This window comes from Capsicum annuum, chromosome 2 (genome assembly GCF_002878395.1).
Source record: "Capsicum annuum cultivar UCD-10X-F1 chromosome 2, UCD10Xv1.1, whole genome shotgun sequence".
NCBI lineage: Eukaryota > Viridiplantae > Streptophyta > Magnoliopsida > Solanales > Solanaceae > Capsicum > Capsicum annuum.
In genome coordinates this window covers 10,452,409-10,456,827 of record NC_061112.1, presented here as the reverse complement: position 1 = coordinate 10,456,827, position 4,419 = coordinate 10,452,409, and the positions used below count along the sequence as shown (strand labels likewise).

The 4,419-nt window shown below is 32.9% G+C and overlaps 1 pseudogene; it reads left to right on the top strand.

Moving 5' to 3' along the window:
• Positions 1-1,132: 1,132 nt before the first annotated feature.
• Positions 1,133-4,183, top strand: LOC107857752 (annotated as a pseudogene).
• The last annotated feature ends 236 nt before the right edge of the window (positions 4,184-4,419 follow it).

Below are 4,419 nucleotides of genomic sequence, written 5' to 3'. Positions count from 1 at the left end.
CTTCCAACTGGGGTCACAGGTTGGAACCCAACTCAGTTATCTTATTTGAGGAATGTAGGTTAGATTATTACCTCCCACAGTCTCAGTCTCAATCTTCAGAATAGAACTCAGTTCAGTTCTACAGAATCAGGACTGTCAGATATAGTCAATCAATATCAGACTCAGGACTTAGCTTCAGATAAGCTTAGTCACAATATTTATTATATGCACAGTAGCTCATACTCAGTATTTACAGTAGTATCAGTTATCCATGTACTCTCATGTTCAGTTACTCTATATCATACAGTCAGCTATTGTTCATGCATATGAGCCTTTGCATTCAGCCTTACCTCATTTAGCATACCAGTACATTCCACATACTAACGCATACTCTTTCTTTATGCTATGATATCTCATATAATAGGTTTGGATTCTCATGTTTTCGACCGCGCATAGATAGATTCAGATTCAGCCAGTATCAGTAGATTAGTAGTGAGTCCTCATTATTTGAGGATGTTCTTTTATTTCATTATTTAAGTAGACTCAGTATTTTAGTAGATGGTGTTAGTTGGGGGGATTGTCCCATCAACTCCACTTTCAGATAGTTCGGTTAGAGGCTTTTCAGACTAATTTTCAGTCAGCATTTAGTTTTACAGATATTATCACAGACGATATATTTTATCAGTATTTACAGATTTTGAACCTTATGGCATTTCAACTTATTTTCCGTATATATTTCAGTATTACGTTTCAGTGCTCACAACAGATATCAGTCATGGATTAGCTTGTGGTCCTTGAGGGTCGTAAGCACCGTGTAGCGTCCAGGGTACAGACTTGGGGTGTTACAATTGCGTACCTCGATATGTTGCAGCAAAACTTGTTGATTTTGCTACTTAAAAAAAACCCCAAGTCGATCTTCAAAACTCTAGGAAAGGAAGTTTAAATCACAAACTAAATGCTCTTTTCTTGGTATTATTATTAATGTGTTTCACTGATTTTCGAATTTTGATACTATTGCCTGATAGTTTCTTACATGTTCTTCTTGCTACAAGAACGAGAAATATATATGGGATTTGGGGCGGTAACAGTTATGTAAAGACCCGCCCCTTTTTTTTGAAATAAAACTTCATCCATTAATCTAATCTTCTTTTAGACAAAGAAACGCATTGGGTCAAAATGGGTTGGGTCGGTACAAATGGGCGATCCATGATCCGCAAAATCTAACAATGTTCACTCGTAAGAGGGGAAGCAAGTAAAGAGAGTAATTATTCATGAAAAAACAAACAGAAAGATTCACTCTATCATCCATGTATTATAGGATTAACATCAAAATGGAAGAACTAAGGAGGCCTGGATATGGTTGTGTATGAGAAAGGATGATATTGAACTATTTGTAACTTGTTGGTATGTTTTAGGTTTTGTTCTTTATATAAAAGTTTTCCTCATTAAATACCATAATTACCATTGACAGAAGTAACAAATCCGTTTGTATTGGTAGTCACCATTAGTATAAGGGCTAAAATGATTGACTTTATTAATTAAAGGTTAAATATGAAAAGTTAGGTATTACAGGGACTAAAACCAATATAAAGCAATAACACAGGGACTGAAATAATTTTTCTCTTAGACTAAATTATCATTATTTATTACTCTTCTTTAATTAATGCTTCTCTTTTTTGTAACACAATCTTTACATATTTATTACTAAGGGTAAAAGTGAAAATAAAAAACTAATTATGCATTGATTTTGTAAAATGACAAATATTAAGGAACATCATTTTAATAAGGACGACAAGTAATTAGGAACAAAGGGAGTCCTAGTGTAATAGAATTTTATCCAAGACTTGTTTGAAAGTCTTTTTCTGCTACCGTTCATCCTTTTCTGCTTGGGTTGCATTTTTTTTAAAGCTAATTTGAATGATAAATGCAGAATTATAAAAACAAAGGGTAATTTAAAAACTTTTCATATATCACCATATTATATCCAATTCTAGGGAAATGACTACTAGACTTATACATATGTGGGCTTTTAGGTGACATGTCTTGCAATATACTCGGCTAAATTTATACTCTTTTGTTTTCTTTTATAAATTAATCTTTCGGAACAAATAGAGTTATACAATATAACAACAACAATTTCATTGTAATTTTCTAAGTTAGGTACAAAAATGGTGATTGTATTCAACATTATTCTTACCTTGTGAAGATAGCTACGGTGGTGATTGTATGCAAAAGTTATTCCTAAAAGGTAGATGAGAAACTATAAACAAGAAAATTGATATGAAGCACTAGTCCACGAATCATAAAAAATTTAGAACAAACAAAGACTGTCATAATAGATAAAAGTCTTTTTTTTTTCTAATTTGAAAAATATTCTATCCAAGACTTCCCTAAAGCCACCATAATCGATAAAAGTCCAATGACCTGATGTGTGAGTGTGACCAAGAGCATACACATATGTCATATGTCATACTTTCCCATAAAGAACAAATTATGAAAATTCAGTAGAAATTTTTGTACTCCTACTTCATTCTATTCCCTATTAATACAAACCATATCCTCACTTCAAAAAACCCATAATGAAAATCAAGGCAAAAATGAAAAAAGAAGAAGAGGTTTTGGGTAGTGGCTTTATTTTGTGTACTGTTGTCTCTAAAATATGGTGTGGCACAAGATGTTGGTGCCCTTATTGGTAAAGATTTCTTTGAGAGAATGTTACTGCACAGAAATGATGCTGCTTGTTCTGCCAAAGGCTTCTATACACATGAAGCTTTTATAGAAGCTACTAGATCCTTTCATGGATTTGGAACTACTGGTGACACCAATACTCGTAAGAAGGAAATTGCTGCTTTTTTGGCTCAAACTTCTCAAGAAACTAGTGGTAATTTTCTTTACTTTTTTCCGTCTTTCATATACTCTTTCTGTCTCATTTTATGTATCGTCATTTGATCGGATACCGAATTTAAGAAATAAGGGAAGATTTAATAATATTTACCAAATTGTCCTTTATTAAAAAATATGCTAGTGTCTTTTTTTTCAAATTAAGTGGGACCAATAAGGTTAAAAGTGAAAATTGTATCTTTAAATAGTTACCAAACAAGGAAAAATGATATTTTTTGGGAACGGACTAAAATAAAAATGATGACATATAAAATGAGACGGAGGGTGTACTTTCATTTGTTACGTGACATATTTTTTGGTTGTTCCAAGAAGCAGGATTTATTTTAATATTTCAAAATAATTAATTAAAATTTTTTAATTTATCCTTGATGACATAATTCATAGCCACACAATAAGCCTGTTTATGAGAAATAATCAATTGACAATCTATCAAATATATTATAGGTGGGTGGGCAACAGCACCAGATGGAGCATATTCATGGGAATATTGCTTCAAACAGGAACAAAGAAACCCTGGAGATTACTGTGTTGCAAATTAGCAGTGGCCTTGTGCACCTGGGAAAAAATGCTTTGTCGAGCTCCTATACTACTTTCCTGGTAAGACTAGTAACCCTCATTTTAATTTCATCCGTACTGATTATGTACTTCGTGTTATTATGGTCACCTCAAAGATAATTATATGTAAAAGTTGAAATAAGTAATATCACAAATAAGGCAAGTTATAAACTAGTTATATAAAAATATTTTATACTATCAGTATATATAATTTATATGTCATAATGAAATTATGCTTCTAATTCAATGTAATGATTATGATATGGAGCAACTACAACTATGGACCAACATGGAGAGCAATAGGATCGGACCTACTAAACAACCCAGATCTGGTAGTAAATGATGCAGTAATATCATTCAAAATAGAATTGTGGTTCTAGATGATACCCCAACAGCCAAAGCCATCAGCCCACGCTGTCACTACCGGAAGATGGACTCCCTCTGCTGCTGCCCACATCCCCGGCTTTCGTCTGATCACCAACATCATCAATGGTAGGATTGAATGTAACAAAGGTTCAAATGCACAGATGGAGAGCAGAATTGGGTTCTACAGGAGATACTGTTAGATTTTGGAGGTTGATCCTGGTAACAACTTGGACTGTTTTAATCAAAGGCCCTTTGGACAGTAGACATGCAGCTTAATTAATTACTACAATAAGTTGGTGCAATAATCTATGTAGTACTTTTGTGTAGCACATATCACATCACATCATAAATTTTGAAGATAATACATCAAAATCCTTCAAAACTTGTCCTCTCAACTCACTTTAACATTTAAACTTAACTTTCGTTTATTTATCCCCTTAACATCTTTAAAGTGAATTTTTTTCACCCATTAATATTTAATACCACTCTCATGAGGGAGAGTGCATCACACTCACTGCCACATCAGCACTACGTCATAGCCACGTAAGAAGTTCGATTTTTCTAAAAAAAAAATTAATCCCCCATACTTTATTTTTATATATATATTTTAAATAAAAA